The sequence below is a fragment of the Chelonia mydas genome, chromosome 10 (assembly GCF_015237465.2).
Source record: "Chelonia mydas isolate rCheMyd1 chromosome 10, rCheMyd1.pri.v2, whole genome shotgun sequence".
NCBI lineage: Eukaryota > Metazoa > Chordata > Testudines > Cheloniidae > Chelonia > Chelonia mydas.
The window spans coordinates 58,391,578-58,410,532 of record NC_051250.2 but is presented as its reverse complement, the minus strand read 5'-3'; the positions used below and the strand labels follow the sequence as shown (position 1 = coordinate 58,410,532).

General features: G+C 42.3%; 1 long non-coding RNA gene across 1 annotated transcript in view; it reads right to left on the bottom strand.

Moving 5' to 3' along the window:
- The window catches only part of LOC122462212, a 40,666-nt gene extending 26,124 nt beyond the window's left edge, over positions 1–14,542 (bottom strand). Inside the window, exons 1-2 of the long non-coding RNA XR_006284627.1 lie at positions 14,302–14,542; positions 12,604–12,647 (exon numbers count right to left, since the gene is read on the bottom strand). This is a non-coding gene — a long non-coding RNA (uncharacterized LOC122462212). The remainder of the gene's footprint in view (positions 1–12,603; positions 12,648–14,301) is intronic.
- Between the last annotated feature and the right edge of the window lie 4,413 nt (positions 14,543–18,955).

Here is an 18,955-nt window from a genome sequence, read left to right as displayed (position 1 = left end):
GTATGCCCTACTAAATTCCTTTGATGCAGGTATGCTATATGTTTTATGAAACAGAAGAGATTAACAATGTAGCATTCCATCACAAAACAGGGCCTGCTAATAATCCCACTCCCATTAGATATTTACAATTCTATCATATTTCCTAATCAGGACATAGAAGTAACAAATTACAAAACTCCATGCTGATTACTAAAATGACTAGTTAAGTATTAAAAGCTGTAAGCGAAAACTTTCTAGAAAACAAAATCCTCAATGGAAAAAGAGTGATGCAGTTGAACAAAGAAGCAATCCAATTTGTTCCCTTATCATAGCATTAGAATTGCTACAGGAATTCCTGAGTTCTAATCCTAGCTATATTGACTGTTGCTAGCCTTGAGCAAGACATCTAACTCTCTGCTTCTGTTCCCCATCTGTAAAATTGTCATATGAAAATGAATATGTACTCCTATACATAAAGGTGATATCAGGATTAAATTGATTATTAACATGCTTTGAAGATTAAGGTCTAGATCTGATAATATGCCAGAGCAGTGCTCTTCAAAACTGAGATGGGAGGATAGGTGGCTTTATTCCACGTTTCTGCTCCTTAGTTCCAGCTCTGGCACAACTTTGAGCAGCCTGTAACCTGTACTCAGTGAAATACCTTGAGAGTGGTTATAACCATGGATTTCATGAGTATTGCAGTCCTTTGGTCATGTCTTCTTCCTGGCTACATCCTCATAAAGGAGAGGGGGCCTAGGGATGACTATGCCAGCTTTAAGACCCCTGGGGATGCCAATAGAATCACTAGCTGGTTGGATCCACTGGTGTTCCAGTCCCAAGAAGAAATGTCTGTATAGAGTTCAGAAGGAAGAGTATTCTGAACAGTGTTATACTTCACTGAGTGAAGGACACTTACTCCTGGGGAAATTCTGCACCAAAAACTTAAAACGTTTAAGAAATTTTTTACAATATTTTAAAATTCTGCATATTTTATTTGTTGAAACAACAATATAATCATGCCAGTTTCAATTATTCTGGTAATTTATTTCAAAATACTTGTCAGCAAGTATGTCTGTAACAATAAAGGTAAAAGAAAGATTCAGAATTTTTTTTTGGACAAATAGGTTCCTTACTAGGCATATTAATACAGAACTTTGAGTAATTCATTTAAACTACAATACAGAAATGTATTTCCTGCACCCCTCAGAAGCAGTAATGGAGGAGCTGAGACAGGGAAGGCACCTGGGAGTGAACCTGGAGGGTTGTTGGGTGTGGGTAGGAGAACTCTAGAAGAGGGGTTTTTTGCAGGGGTGATCGTTAGGGAGTTGAGGACCCCAACCTCTCCCATTTAGTCAGGTACATCTGCCCTTGCTTTCGTGTGTCCCTACACCCTCTCCCCATCATAGCCCCATGTATCCCTGTCTCCCTGCCCCATCCCCATGTCCCTGCACCTTCTACCTCCTGGCCCCATGTGACCCTGCAGCCCCCCTCCCATTCATCCTCTGGCTCAATCCTGTCACCCTATTAGAACTTAAGTACCCCAGTCTGTCCCTGCTGCTAGCCCTTCTGAACCAATCTGTGATCCCCAGCATCCCTGTGTACCCTGCTTGGTCTATCCCATGCCTTCTCCCCTGACCCAGTGAGGAATACAGCCTCTGCACAGGCTAGCTACTCTCTCTTCTGGTGCTACAGCAGTCCTTGGTGGGAAAAAGGTGTAACTGCAGCATCTCTCCAGCAGAATCTATATTCTGTGGAGAAAAAAAAAATCTGCGGGGTGGGGAGACATGAATTCTGTGCGTGCACAGTGGGGCAGAATTCCCCCAGAATACAGAAGGAAGTATCTAAAACTAATGAAAGCAAATGCTAACAAATCCCAGAAAGGCAAAAGAATATTTGGGTATGTCAACATAACAATTAAAAACCTTTGTCTGGCCCATGGGCTAAAGGGCTGTTTAATTGCAGTGTAGACATTTGGGCTTAGGCTGGACCCTGACCGGGTCCCAGAACCCATGCTGCAACACAAGCCCAAACATCTAGACTGCAATTAAACAGCCCCTTAGCCTGAGCCAGCTGGCAGAGGCCAGCCATAGGTGTGTAATTGGAATGTAGACATATCCTTTATTATTAGATGTCTAAAGGATCTCATTCACCTACTGTTCAAATCACTACTGTCATATTTACATCTCTATTTTCCACCTTCAGAGTTGTATCTTCCTGAAACACCAGCATTCATTAGAAGTACTCAATATCTATATATTGGCAATAGGATTCTAAAATCCTTAAGGTACAGCACAGGACATTTGATTTATTCTAACAGTGATTTATTTGGTGTGGATGCAGCAAAGGAGATTCCATGAACTACATTAATTCATTAAGGGCTTGTAGGATTTCTTAACCATCATACATCCTATCAGATTAGGACAGGATATACACACACACACGCGCGCCTGAGGGGGTGCTGGCTTTAGGGAATATACATTTTCCACATTGAAGCCAGCTTTGGGATTACTCATATGTTTAAAGTTTGCTAATGGAGGCCTAAATCTCCTTGTCTCAGCGAAGAAAGCTCAGAGTCTCCTTAGACCGTAATGTCACCGTTAACTACCTATTAAAGGGTTCTTATGAAGGGTACCATAGGCATCCACTTCCTAGAACTCTGAGTCACTTCTACAGCATGTTGACCTCCTGGCTAGACAACTTTGTGAGAGTCCAAAGTTGACACAGATCACTGACTACAAAGCAAAACCATTAGTTGATCTGATATGAATGGCAACATGTGTGACAGGAAGGATCACTAGTGCTTGCATACTATAGAAGTAGACGTTCTTCTGAACAGGGCAAACCTCCAGTTCACTAGAAAGTCTTATCTACCAGATACACCTTAGTGTATGGTCAAGGAACCATCTATGGTACATTTATCAGTTATGATTAGCTAACTAGATATTCATCTATATGTTTAAAACAGGTGTGTTCAAAAAAAGTGGCCCACAGCTAGGTATCTACAATGAATCCTACATCTTCTCTTACCTAAAAGATGGAGCTAGTGTCTGTGGAGACTGTAGTTTCTAGTGCACCTTCTTAATGCAAGCAAAGGGCTGTTCATATCAGGACAGAACGTTTAATACTGGCATTTAAATTTCCATGGGATATGCTGACATTAAAGATGAAGTTAGCTACCATCTTTTTGATGTTATGCAAATTAGTTGTGGCCGTTGAACTTCTGGCAACTTCTCAATTAAATCCTCTACCGAGCAGATTTTTTTGTACCCTTGCTTTAAAGGGTATTATTCAATTCAGATAATAAAAATTGCTATTGAATGCTGATTTGTTGGCCAGGTGGATTGCTGCATGGAGGGTGGAACACAAAAAACAAGCACCCGCCTTTTGTTTTTTTAATTGGCAAAAAAACTCTATATATCACCCTCATACACAATATGCCAGTGTTCCTGTAAGGTGTCATTAAATATAAAATTATTCTTTAGCCTTCTGCCTGTGTAAGGGGTGAAGAAACATGTGAGCTCTAAATTACCGACTTTTATTCATTAAACATTTTGTATCTTTGTACAAAGAAGGACTGAAACCCCCAGATTAAACTAAAATTTCAAGACAACAGAAAAAAAATGAATAAGTATCTGAACAACGATGATGCAAGTAAAGAAGCTTGGAGGAAGCTGGGTCAAAATGGGATGACCTGGCTAATTATCATCTGACACTGATCCCAGGAAAGATAATGAAGGGGCTGATATGAGATTCAATTAATAAACAATCTAAGGAGGGCAAGATAATTAATGCCAATTAACACAGGTGTACAGAAAACAGGTCTCGTCAAATTTAGTCTTTGATTAAATTATATGTTTGATTGATAAAGGTAGTACTGTTGATGTAATGCTTAGATTTCTGTAAGACATTTGACAAGGTACCGCATGGCATTTTGATTAATAAACTAGAATGATATAATATCACCATGATACATTAAATGTATTAAATTGCTAACTGATAGGTCTCAGACTGTAAACGTAAATGGGAAAAATCAAGCAGGAGTGTTTCTAGTGGGGTCCTGTTGGGATTGGTTCTTGGCCCTATGCTCTAATTTTTTATTAATGACCTTGAAGAAAACATAAAATCACTGTGCAGATGACACAAAGTAGGGGAGTGATAAATAATGAAGAGCACAGGTTCCTTATATAGAGCAATCTGAATTGCTTGATAAGATGGGCACAAGCAAACATGCACTTTAATACGATTAAATCTAAATGTATACACCAAAAACAAAGAACACAGGCCATACTTACAGGATGGAGGACTCTATCCTCAAGCAGGGACTCTGAAAAAGACTGGGGAGTCCTGGTAGATAATCAGCTCAACATGAGCTCCCAGAGCAGCGTTGTGTACGTCTCCACTGTAAAGAAAAACCTACAGCACCAAGTCTCAGAGTCCAGGTTAATTGACTCAGACTCATGGGGCTCAGCCAGCAGGGCTAAAAATAGCAATGTAGACATTCCTGTTTGGACTGGGTCCCAGGGCTCTGAAACCTGGCAAGGTGAGGGTATCAGAGTCTGGGCTCTAGCCCAAGTGAGAACGTGTACCCTGCTATTTTTAGTCCTGGAGCCTGAGCCCTGTGACCCCAAGTCCGCAAACCGAGGCTGCGACACTTGGCATTTTTCTTTGCAGGTAGACATACCCAACATGGCCAAAAAGACAAATGGGAGCCTTGGATACATAAACAGGGAAATCTCAAGTAGGAAGGGAGAGAGATTATTTTACTTCTATATTTGGCACTGGTGTGACCAGTGATGGAATACTGTGTCAAGTTCTGGTGCCAACAATTCAAGAAGGATGTTGATAAACTGGAGAGGGTTCAGGAAAGAGGCATGAGAATGATTCAGGGATTAGAAGATGTGCCTTTATAGTGAAACTAATTCGACTGAACACCTTGAGTCAAACAGAGAAGCTTAAGGGGTGACTTGATTATAGTCTATAAGCCCCTACAGGGGGAACAAATATTTGATAATGGGCTCTTCAGTCTAGCAGAGAAAGGTATAACATGCTCGAAAGGCTGAAAGTTGAAGCTAGACAAATTCAGACTGCAAATAAGGTATACATTTTTACCAGTGAGAGTAATTAACCATTGGAACAATTTACCAAAGGTCATTGGATTCTCCATCACTGGCAATTTTAAAATCAAGAATGGATGTTTTTCTAAAAGATCGGCTCCAGGAATTATTCTGAGGAAGTTCGATGGCTGGTGTTATACAAGAGGTCAGACTAGATGATCACAATGGTCCCTTCTGACCTTGGAATCTATTAAAAACCTCTAGGTGTCACACTACAGTGGCCTGATCTCGTGAAAAGGAACCAAGAACTCCTGTAGCCCTATTCTTTCCCCCATGGGACATCAGTAGTTCCTTTTAAGGGCCCCTAATCAGTTCCTTTCAAAGATGGCATATTCTATTAGAGGCGTGTTCCTGCAAAGTCTGTCCTCTTTTGGGGGCAAGGTGGTGGTAAAGATATTTATTTCCATGATTTTTCAGTTATGACAGCCTTCAAAGCCTTCCTCTGAATGCCTTTGTGCTGAAACTACCAATTACAGTAGGAGCAGCTGCTTCTTAGTTTTTGTCCATAAGTAACAAGTGTACAGATTCATATTTTCTGTGCAGGTAAGTGAGCCATTGCAAACAGCTCAGAGACAACTAAATAACGGTCTCCAGAAAAAACTACAGTAAAAGTTGATAGCCATAATAACTAAATTGACTGTCAATTAATTGCAGTTCACTGACACTATTAACTAAAAAAATTAATCACACTGTTTATTTAAATTTCAGTTGGTATTCTATTTTTTCAGATTTTTTTACATTTTCAAATATATTGATTTATATTACAATACAATGTGTACAGTGCTCACTTTATATTTATTACAAATATTTGCACTGTAAAATAGTATTTTTCAATTCACCTCAAACAAGTCCTGTAGTGCAATTTCTACCGTGAAAGCGCAACTGACAAATGTAGGTTGTGTTACATAACTGCACTCAAACAAAACAATGTAAAAAACTTTAGAACCTACAAGTCCACTCAATCCTACTTCTTCAGCCAATCGCTAAGACAAAGAAGTTTGTTTACATTTACGAGAGACAATGCTGCCTACTTCTTATTTACAATGTCACCTGAAAGCAAGAACAGGTGTTTGCATGGTACTTTTGTAGCTGGTGTTGCAAGGTATTTATGTGCCAGATATGCTAAACGTTCCTATGCCCCTTCATGCTTCAGCCACCATTCCAGAGGACATGCTGATGATGCTCGTTAAAAAAATAATGCGTTCATTAAATTGGTGACTGAACTCCTTGGAGGAGAATTGTATGTCTCCTGCTCTGTTTTACCTGCATTTCATGTTATAGCAGCCTCAGATGACCACCCAGCACGTGTTCGTTTTAAGAACTCTTTCATAGCAGATTTGACAAAACGCAAAGAAGGTACGATGTGAGATTTCTAAAAATAGCTACAGCACTTGACCCAAGGTTTAAGAATCTGAAGTGCCTTCCAAAATCTGAGAGGGATGAGATGTGGAGCATGCTTTCAGAAAAGTCTTAAAAGAGCAACACTTCGATGCAGAAACTACAGAATCTGAACCACCAAAAAAAGAAAACCAACCTGTTGGTGGCATCTGACTTAGATGATGAAAATGAACATGCGTCGATCCACTCTGCTTTGGATTCTTATCAAGCAGACCCATCATCAGCATGGATGCATGTCCCCTGGAACGGTGGTTGACGCATGAAGGGACATATGAATCTTTAGTGCATCTGGCACGTAAATACCTTTCAACTCCAGCTACAACAGTGCCATGAGAACACCTTTCTCACTGTCAGGTGACATTGTAAACAAGAAGCAGGCAGCATTATCTCCTGCAAATTGTAACCAAACTTGTTTATCTGAGTGACTGGCCGAACAAGAAGTAGGACTGAGTGGACTTGTAGGTTCTAAAGTTTTAGATTGTTTTATTTTTGAATGTAGTTATTTTTTGTACATAATTCTACATTTGTAAGTTCAACTTTCATGATAAAGAGATTGCACTACAGTACATGTATGAGGTGAATTAAAATACTATTTCTTTTGTTTTTTACAGTGCAAATATTTTAACCAAATTAATCGCACTGTTCAACAATACCATTTATTTAAATATTTTGAATACTTAAAGTGAGCATTGTACACTTTGTATTGTGTTGTAATTTGAAAATATCAAAAAATAATAAATGGTATTGTTGAACAGTGCAATTAATAGCAACTAATTTTTTTAAATGAGGGATTAATTTTTTTAATCACTCATTTAAAAAAATTAATTGCTATTAATTGCACTGTTCAACAATACCACCATTTATTTAAACATATATAAAATATATACACACACACACTATATGAATACTGCCTATTTCTTTGCTAGTGGCAGTTATTTTAAATATTAATACAGAGAGGATTTATAGGAGATAGATTTTTGAGATGAGTGAATTGTAGTTTGTATAACTACTGTTCCTTGTAGAGTACCCATGGATAAATATGTATTAGTTTTATAGATTATAGAGATCAACTGTTTAGAGCTGTGTATATAAAATAGAATCTAAACTCCTGTAACAGAAAGATTTTAGTAAATACCAAGTAAACTGGTAAGCTTTACAGAGAATTTTTTTTTCCAGAAACAGAATATAGAATGTCTGTCTGTAACATCTATTATACATCTAGTTATATAAATGGAATGGGTGATGCGTCCCCTAATAAATATTATTTCCATTATGAAGGAATAAATTAAAGCCTAGTGTAAAGATATTGACTTCAAAGCACTTATACCAGGGAAGAAGTTGGCCCACCATATTGAAATAACTTGTTGATCAGACCCACAGATATCTTCACACTTTTACCATCTCAAATCTGATTAGCTGGATCTGTGAATGGCGCAAAATTAATTGTGAATGGATTATTAACAGTTCCACAGTTTAAGAAAAAGCCCTAATTCTTAGATTTTAAACTATTTAACAGCAAGAATGCTGACCAGTCTGTAAACTTGGCAGAAACCACTTGTCTTTGTGTAACCACGTTTAGACCAGTTGGACTTGGATAACTGTATGCTAATCAGCAACAAATTTACACATGCTAAGACAATGTTACAAGAGTACCCAAACCTCATGTTTAGGACATCAGCTAAACACTTAGGATTTGAAAGGATTTCCTGAACCTAACCACCCCCGTGCCTTATGTCCATTTCTTCCCTCACTCTCAACCAAAGTCACACCACCCTTCCATCGTGCTCATCAGGTACACAGCTGCAGCTACTGAATGCAGGCCAGATGGCTTGCCAATCCTGAGCATCCCCCTGCCTGCCTGCCATTCTTTGCTGCATTTTCTTTAAAACAAAACCATCGCCAAGGATCTCTGTGCCCAGATGTTGTGTGCTTCTTAATATAGTCCTTACCCCTGCTTCAGTCAAAAAGGGCTATACTGAATTCCCACTAACTACAACCCCATGAACCATCCTTCCAAAAGAAGCCTGTTCCACTGTCAGATCAACCTCATTACCAAGCTTTCCCCCTGCTACTAACTATAACTTTTTGAAGCTTAAGGGGTGACTTGATTATAGTCTATAAGCCCCTACAGGGGGAACAAATATTTGATAATGGACTCTACAGTCTAGCAGAGAAAGGTGTAACATGCTCCAAAGGCTGAAAGTTGAAGCTAGACAAATTCAGACTGCAAATAAGGTATACATTTTTACCAGTGAGCGTAATTAACCATTGGATGTTAAACCATTACTCCCAGCAGCATGCACAGGAATAAGAATTTGGCCAGTTTTGGAGGGCACTTTGTGCCCCCCACAGCTGGAGGAACTGCCTCTTTCCCTACCACCAATGGCTGGGGGAGTTGTCTCTCCCTGCCACAGCCCTGGGGCTTGTGGAGCTGGCTCCCCCTCCCACAGTCCCAGGGCCAGAGAAACTTTCATCTCCCATGCCAGCCTGGGGGCAAGGAGCTGACTCTCCCAGCTATGGCAGGTGGAGCTGGCTCTCCCTTGCTCCCTCCACAGCCCTGGGGCTGGAGGAGTTTGCCCTCTCCACCCCAGACCCAGAGGAGTTCTGTGCCCCTGCTGATTGTGGGAGGCAGGGAAGAGGGAGCTTTGCCCCTGCTTACTCCTTGATTTAATACTGATGTTCAAGGAGATACTTCTGTACAATAACTCCTGAAGATCTGGATTACTTCAGGAGAGGGTTTTTCCTCTGCCTTTCCTTACTTTAAAACTATATATCAAGGAAAATGATACATATATAAACAGACCCAAACCTTGTTTTTCCAGGGTGCTGTGCAACACAAGCAAACTTATTCAGCTTTCTATGGAGAGAGTTTGGGTGGGGGTTAGGGGATTATGGGTCATGATCCAAAACCCATAAAAGTGAGTGGAAAGCTGAATAATGTTAGGGTGACCATCTGTCCCATTTTGGCCGGGAGAGTCCTTTTTTTTAAGCCCTGTACTTTTTGGGCAAAACTGGGCATTGGTCCCATTTGCTCTTCCCAATTGAGCATCAGTTGGCAAGAACAAATGGGACAAATGCCCAGTTTTGCCCAAAAAGTGGGCGCAACACCTAACGGAGCATGGAGGAACATGCAGGGGGACGAGCGGTAACACCAGCCCTGTGCAGGAGGAATGGCTCAGGAGAGCAGCTTAGGCCAGGCCAGCCCCATTTCGGTGAGGTAGGGGCTCAGGCTGGCCCCATGGGGTGTCCTGTTTTCCCTTTGGGAAAATATAGTCACCTTAACTAATGTCCATGTCTCAGGCCCATGAGGAGGGAACATGTCACCTGCTTATAAATATCAGAGTGCTTGTTCTAATGTGATAAGAACAGAGTCCTATCTTTCATGTAGCATATCACAACTGGAAGGGGAGGGGATACTAGGAGGAGGTACTGACAGACTAATGCCCTATGTGACTACATACTTGTCTAGGGTTAGCCCTATGCATTTGTTATAGCCTAAAGGAAACAGTCCAGAAAGTGTTACTATGCACAATTGATTCCTAGATCACATGGTAACTAGTCAACATTAAGAGCTGGTAGCCTTTTAAATGTTTAAAAATTGTTCTTGGTTGGCACCTGGAGAATTACTTGCTCAGAGGAATGGGGACAATATGCTTAAAGGATATAGAAGAGAGCCATGAAAGACTTCACATTCAGAAGTATAACAATGTCTAGATAACTTTCTAGGTCTCCATTTTTAAGCAGAATACTTCGTTTGAAGATTCCTCTCTCAACAAATGCACTCTTCCAAGCCAGCATAGCTGTGGTCTCTCAATACAAATACATTTAAGTCTTTGCTCGGTGTAGATTTTACTGCAAGAAATCTAATCAGATTTTGTGTGACCAGCAGGTCATTGTAGAAATCTTGTTTGCCTCTCATCCGATTTGTTTGCATGCATCCGATGAAGTGAGCTGTAACTCACGAAAGCTTATGCTCAAATAAATTTGTTAGTCTCTAAGGTGCCACAAGTACTCCTTTTCTTTTTGTAGCACAGGGGTGCTGAGAGATCAGCCATGTCATCAAATCCTGGTCTGCAAGAGTGCGATTCCTTCCCTGAATATGAGCAGACCTTTGAGCTGATGCTGGGCATTATTTCCTGTCTGAGAATGTGGCATCAGTCAACCAGATATCTAATAGTCTGGTTTCATCTGTCAAATTTCTCTCAAGGGGGACTTAACATTAATGGCATCCCAAAGGTCTGGTGGAGCTATGTGCGCTAGTACATACAAACTGGAGGTTGGGGTATAATTCAAGCAGTCACTAATAAAAGGAATGGCCGAATTCAGCTTCATGTCAACAAGATAGGTGTGGCAGTTGCACCCCCAGATTACAGAGCCAGTACAGATATATGAAGGAGATTCCTGATAGTTTTTGTATCAAAGTATTTCTTGAAACCTACAGCAAATGTCTGAGGATTTTATTTAAATGGTTGATGTCAGCCAAATTAAGGTAAACACTTAACTCAAAAACCCTGGAGAAGTGGCTTACACAACATGTCCTGAGTTAAAGATAGTTCTGGTATCGGATAGGCAATTTTTTGTTTAAATAAGGGATGTCCCTCATAATGCAGGACTGTGGGCAAACCAAGTCGCAGTAACCACTTGGACACATGGCTAAGGAAAAGGTTATTTTACTGACCGGAAAAGGAAAGGTTGCAAATACCCAAGGTAGAGGCTTAATACTTAAAGTGAGCAATAGCAGTTCTCTGCTTGGGTCCCTGGGGGCAGTCCAACAGAGTAGGAACTCTTCAGGGCTATTGCCTAGGATGAATTCACAGTTAAGTTTCTATTCCAAGCAAATAGACACCTGCAGGTTTCCAGGCCAGGCTCAGTTAGTGTCTCTTATTGGGGCCTCTATGCAGTGGCTGCTGTTCCCCATAAGTCTCATACAGACCAGCACCCAGCTGTAATATCCGCTAGTCACAGTTTGTTCCACACATGGCTCTGCATAAAGGTCCTGGGGAATCTTTTCTGCTTCCAGTTTCCCTGCAGCACCTGGCTAGTTAAACAGAGCCCAGCCAATATGTATTTCAGGCCCTTTCTCTGTACCTGGCCAAGTAGAAGAGGATGTGCAGTGGGTTGATAGGAGCTGTAATCCCCTGCTTAGAAGATCCATCACACCATGAAGTGAAAACATGCAAACAAATCTCATCCGCTCTCATCTCAGTCTTTCTGACAATGCCTTTTCTCTTCCTCAGTTGTTCATGTGGTATGTTTTCCTTTTAAATTTCCAAGTGAGTTTCATGCTTATGAAAATGAGGGACTAATAGCACTAACTGAAACTAGATAGAGTTCAGGAAAAGACTGTACAAGCTTCCCCCATGCAGTGCTTCCAATTCTTCTCAATCCCATCTTGCAGAACCCCTGCTAGTTTAGCCCTGGGCCTCTTTTCCTCAGAGTTTTCTAGCTGTGTAGTTCTAAGGCTTGCACAAACATGCACTAAACTCAATTTAATTAGTGACCTACGTTAAGATTGTAACATAGGCTCTAGAAGTGTAAGACTGGTGCTCCTGCCCGCTGTACCATCTAGTCCCTTCTTACCTTAAAGCTACTGGGTGCAACTTCATAGTTAGAACTGTAATTAGCTTTCCACTATAATAAGCTATCTTTGGAACACCATTGTCCAAATTTCTCAGCCCAAATCTAAACGGTGTGAAATTTCAAAAACGCCATACGAGAATTTTTTCCTATCCTCCCTTCCATCCATATCTTCTCCCACACATACACAGAGTCTTTTAGGGCTAAAAAGACAACTGTAAATTGTGGCTTAACTCTACAACTACTGCATAGCCTGGGAGATTCCTATTACCCTTGAATTCAGGTTGGTCTCTGCAGGCATGGATTTGGGCCACAGTGTAGTGGTTAAGTGGTACATATGGCCCTGTAGGGCCTTTGGCACTGAGGTGTAAATGTCACCATTAATGACAATTGAGATCATCCTCACGTTTTCCTTTGCTAGTTAATCCGATGTTATTTTTTCCAGTACTACAGTCATTTACTCAATAAATTTGTGTGCGCACACACACACACGTTTTGAGAGACTAACCTTCGTAAAGGCTGAGCACGTTACCTGCAGTAAATCAGGGGTTCAAGTTCACTTCTGAATTTCCTAACCTGTAAAATTGTGCACAATTATTGTAGTTGAGGCCAGAATAAAGGAAAATACTATGCCGTATGTTGCACACAGACTGCATAGACACTTTCTGTTCAGCTACATCGAGTGTTTTCATATTTAAGTACCCTTTTTTATTTTACTCACCAGTGCTAGGAAATGTGTATATATTGTAGCCTGCATTAGTTCTGCATAAAAAAAAAAAAACGCTAGTGACTTTAACCCAGCAGCAGTTCAAAGTGTTCACCTATGGATGTAATATCTCCTACCCCTGCCTTGCCTCAGATAACCCAGTTCTGACCCTCAGCTCTGACTGACCTCTGATTAGGACTGTGATCCTACTCTCTGGCAACTGGCCTCTGACTCTGGGCCTAGCTACTGACTCCTGCTTCAACCACTGGGCATGACTGCCCACCTCCCAGGCATGTGATAGTTACCCCTTTTCTTTTGATTTCTTGAAAAAAAAATATATATAGCCATTGTACAAGTCAGATCCATTCCTATACATAATGGTTTGTCATTAAAAGTCATATGTATCAGTAAATAAGAGAAAAGGCAGATTTTGGTTCTGAGGATTTAGTCCATGGTACTACTGGAAGGTAAGTGCGTACATCATAGATCAAAGAGATCCTGAAATATTTATACAAAGTTATAATATGGATGAGTCACGATACAAAAAGGAATACTAGAAGATTTATAAATAAAAGGTCTGCTTTGTATCCAAGGCACAGCCATGGGCTGGTTTGATACCCCACAGTCACCTCAAGCCATGCCATCTTTAAAAAAAAATAAAAAATTAAGAGTGACGATAAAATATTGTGCCTGGAAAGTTTCAACAGATTCAGGTTATGACTGACTGAATAAGCATGTTTCAGAGTTGCACGTTTTGCAACATGAACAGTCTCCCAATACCCAATTTAGAAATTCTTAACAAAAGAAGATCCTGACAATCTTGGTGCCTAGAGGGAGATGTTTGCCAGGTAGCCTATATGGGACTCTCTTGATGAAAAAGACCACCTAGAATTGCATCCAGAAACAAATAGAAAATTAGGGCTGGAGAGAAAATGTTGAATGTTTCCTAATACTTACACCACTAAATTCTGTACTAGCTGAATCTTCCGGATGGTATAAAAAGTATTCTAGTCTGTTCTATTATACCATGCTCATCAACATAGAAGCTCTAATCTCCAGCTTGGATTATGGCAAAGGTACAAATGACTCTGATACAATCTACTTTGCAGTCAAATAGTTACAGTCATTTTGCTAATTACAGATAGAAAATGCAGCTACTTCTGAAATCTAGAATTCCAAATGCAACTGCGGATAAGAGAAACATTGCCAGACTGGTAGCCTCTTTCACAAAGAGTGGGGTGACAGTCCTTACTTAGGGATTGGTTGGTAGGGAGCATGACCTAGTGGTCAAGGCTTAGGCCCAGGACTTGTAGGGAGATTGTTGGTAGGGGAGCCCAGGCCCTCCCACTCCAGCAGGCTCTGACCCAGGGCCCTTTGACGGCTATCTGTGATCTGACAGCCAGGGATGCTTAAGTCTGCCCTCCCTGGGCCACTTCCTATCTCACACACCACCAACCACCCCGCCCCAGCAATTGTCCCAAAATTACCATCTGGCTTAAGGTAGCATGAAGGGTGCCTACTTACCACAAGGCACCTTCTGGAGGCTATGTATAGCATGGTAGCTCTCTTTTTCTCTTGGGACATAACTGTCACCTTCTGTGATATGGCCCACCTTCCTAGGCCAGATCAGTCCTAGGGCTTTCCCCTGCTGAGGTAGTCCAAACAAAATAAAGGGAATTAACAAAGCTTAGAATCCATACAAGGGAGAATACTTCCATCTCAAACTGTCTCTGTAGCAAGTCCCTCCCTCCCTCAGAGAGTAACCTCTAGACAGTTGCCTTAGGAAAAGGCTCTGCCTTTCCCTCTGCTAGAGTTGCAGATCTGCTCTAGTCTGCCACAAAATGAGATACTCCCCTGCCTTTTAACTCCTCCTCCAGCTAGTGTATTTCCTGCAGGTGTGGCAGGGTGGGGCTGGCTGAGCCCAGAGCAGTTCATTAACCCCTTGTTGCCCAGTGTGGGGTTTGTACACCCCATCACAAGTGGGCATAGTATCTTTATTATTGTCCTTCCCAAATATTTAAACAGTTAACAGATACTAGAACAATGAGAGGAAAAACCCATTATATAGAGTATATAACTCTAGGTGCATTGCTTTCAGATATGTAAATACTTCTATTTGTTTCCTGGCCCCCTTAATATCTAACTCCATTTTCTATTGTTTATTATTCAACCATGTATTTAGTAAGTATTTAGTGATGCAGTTTTATTTATAAGAATTACTATATTGATTTTTATTTTACTGAATGGTGTTTAATTCTACAAATCAAACTAGTTTCACTGATCACTGATCCTTCTTCAAAAAGCATCTGAAAAGTAACAGTTTCTTTTAATCTTCACAGAATATAATTTTTAATAACTACCTATAGAAATAATTCATAAAAATAAATCACATTGACATGCTTTCCCTGATTTCTTCTAGGACCCTGCATGGTGGTCTGGCAGCAGCCCCAGGCCACTTTTTACCATATAGCTATTCCTCTAAAAGCTTCTGATTTGGCTTTGATAACGCTAAATCAAGTCATTTAAATTCCTTTTTCATTTGGGGCACTTCTGATAGCTCAGCACTAACCCTTTCCAAAGATCTGGGTGTAAATCTGGGACCACATCACCTGTTCCTGTAAGAGAAAGCTCCAGGTTCCCCTAGTAGATTTTTTTTCTCACTTTTTCTGCTTGAGAGACTTTTCCCCTCCCACATATAAGTAGAGAATTTGGCCCCTAGTTTCACTGAGATTTACGAAATCTGCAGGAGACATGGGCCCATCTGAACTGAGGCCCTATTCTATTCTGTACAGGTACTTATCTTCTCCTCATACCCATTTTATCTGAATGCCTTCCAGAAATGCATTAAGCAATGTGACAAACATCCATCATAAGTGATTCATTCCTTCGCTTATCCCCTCCCTTGGGTGGGGGAATCATTTATGCCATGTGACGTTTTGTTTTGGTATTGTTTTTTTTTTAAATATATGGATGAACATTTTGCTATTTGGTTATATCAGCGAAGGAAGGTCAAAGAAGTGCACCTTAAATACGAGTGGGATGTGGTGAGGTTTGTGATGCTCATGGTTACTGAGGGAGTTCATTCCACAATCTCAGAATGGCTCAGAAGAAAGCTCACTCTCCTGCATAGATGAATTTTACCCTTGTGCTAGAGGGTCCCAGGCACCTAACTAAACCTTTTATACATACACCAAGATCCAGTGGATCAACGGCTGCCTATTAGAGAGTCCCATTGTTCTCGTGGAGCAACTGGCCACTTCATCCTTAGGGTGACTATATTTCCCTGTGCTGAATACGGGACAACTGGTAAAATTACTTGTATTCAAGTGAGTTCAATGGCAAAAGGCTTCTGGCCACTGACATAACCCAGCCACCTCCTGTCCTCTGGCTACAGCGCAGGCAGGCAGGGGTTAAGCCTGAAGAATGCATTGTGCACCAGGGCCTAGGGAACCTGACTGCAAGGGCTTCAGTGAACCTGGCCAGAGAGGTGGCTCAGCAGGGGATGGTGCAGTCCCTGCAGGGTTGGGACGTGAACAAGCTGGAAATTGCTTCCCCCCATGCCATTCCAGAGCTTAGTTGAGGGGCAGAGAGGATGCCCCGTGCCAGCGCTGTGTGGGGCTTTGGCACAGGCAGGGTTTGGCACCTCCTGGCAAGTGTCCCAAACCTGAGGGTCTTGGGCTTTCCCAGGGCACCAGCCCAGCTAGAAGCAGTGGGGGAAGGAAGGAGCCTGCCAGCCAGGCTGTTGGTGAGCTGGGCACTCCGACTAGGGGCTGGTTCTCCACACAGCACTGAGAGAGGAATGCACCCCGCCGGGGTGGGGGGATATGAAGGAGCAGCGGGGCTGGGGTATGTGTGAAGGGGCAAAGCAGAGAGAGGACAGCAAAAGGGGGAGCACGTGAAACGGAAGGACAGCAAAAAGGGAGGACAGAGGGTGGGCAGCAGAGGCGACATGTAACTGGCCACTGCATGGTGCCTGCCCGTACTCACCAGCCACTGCAACTTGCAGCACGCAGCCCGTGCCAGTCGGAAACGGGACCGGGGTGAGGGGAAGGGGGGCGGACCCCTGGTGGCCAAGAGCTGGCATGCATCAGGGGCTGCACTGACAGACCAACAGGGGTAGCAGCTGGCCCAGTGCGCTGCAGCTTTCCCCACCACCAGCCTTGCACTCCCACCCTGATCATTGGCCACTGCACCCCCCCCCCCCCCACACACACACACACTCATTGCTTGTGGGCAGGCAGCTAGCGACCAGGGACTCACCAGTAGTGATGCAGGGGAAACAGAAAATATGGGACAATTTGCCCATTTTTAAGCAAAAGTCAGGACACCTGCAGGAGGGCTTAAATACGGGACTGTCCCTGTAAAAATGGGATGTCTGGTCACCCTATTCATCCTGGACCTTTAGGCGATATTTTAGATATACTGGGCCTAGCCCTTGAGCTCCTTGAAGATAAGAACGGAGACCTTGACTTGATTAAATATTCTAGGGGAAGCCAGCGTAGAGAACAGAGGATAGGTTTGATATGCTTGTGGTAGCCCGTGCAGTCTGCTGCGGCCCAGCAAAACAATGGACAGTACACATAAGCAGTTAAGGGAATGCCAAGCTAAGCAGGTAGCCCACTACAACAAATGGAGCCAAGGAGCTGAGGCCACTACACATAAGGCAAAAGGTAAGAGTCCAAGCTGCACTGGGACACAGGTTATATGAGGTAGCTATCGACTCAGGACAGCAGTAGAGACAAAACCAAAAACAGCTGCAGACAGATAGCTGGCCCGGACAGATGTGTCCAGGACCTGGAGGACCTAGAAAGAGCCTCAGTCATCGACTGGCCTTAGGTAGGAGAGTCAGAACTAGATTATGTTCATGAGCAATACAGAGGACCAACAGGATACCACTGTGACACTCCGTACCTCGGGGGAACCCCTAGACTCCCATATTCATCTTTATAAAATGATTGTGTGGTATCCAACGCAAAGTTTGTTATGTTGTGTGTCTTCGGCAGGCTCGTAATGCACTGAGGACTGATGTTATAGTAATTGTTACAGTAATGTTATAGTAAGATGATAGGTTATAATTTCATGTATATAGTTGTGAGGCTGAAAATGTATCCTCATGGTTTAAAGCAAGCCCATGCAAAAACTCTTCAAGAACAGAAAGGCAGTTTACACCTCATCAGGGCATGGATGGGACAAACCCAGCCCAGCCTCACAGGAGCAATGGACACTGGCTTAGGCAGCAACAAAAGAAACTGTTAGACCCTCGAGGGAGTCGCCCCCTTCCTTCAGCAGTTTGGGACTGCAATGAAGTAATGCTCACCTGACTCTGAAGGGAGCGGGGACAAAGTAAAGAGGAAAGAAAGGACATGATAAAAGGGAGAGACATTTTGCCGTGCTCTCTCTTTTCCACCTACATCTACAGACACCACTGCCACCAAGCAACTGAAATGCTGATCAAATGGGAGAGCCTGACTGAAAAGCCAGGCTGGGGTGAGAAGCATCTAAGTTTTTAAGGACATTGAAAGTGTTAAGATCATCTTAGGATGTGTTTTGCTTTTATTTCATTTGACCAAATCTGACTTGTTATGCTTCGATTTATAATCACTTAAAATTGATCTTTATAGCAAATAAATCTGTTTGTATATTCTACCTGAAGCAGTGCATTTGGTTTGAAGTGTGTCAGAGGCTCCCCTTGGGAGCACAAGCCCCGTACATATCAATTTCTTTGTTAAATTGACAAACTTATATAAGCTTGTAGCGTCCAGTGGGCATAACTGGACACTGCAAGACGGAAGTTCCTAGGATTGTGTCTGGGACTGGAGATATTGGCTAGTGTCATTTGCTTGCAAGTAGCTGGGAGCAGCTTACATACCAGAGGCTGTGCTTGAACAGCCCAGGAGTGGGGGTTCTCACAGCAGAATAAGGTAAGGCTGGCTCTCAGAGTCAAGGATTGGAGTGGCCTAGCAGATCACTGGTCCAGACAACACCAAAAGGGAACGTCACAGCGATCCAACAGAATAAAGGTAGCAACAGTGTGGAAGCAAATCCCCCACCAACAGCAAGAAATGGGAGACTAGTTTGAAGATGAGCAATGGGATGATGGTAAAGGCCATATCTGTAGGGTGGGTTATGTTCTAGTAACTGCTGGCCCCTGCAAATCAACAAACACTTGCACAAAAGA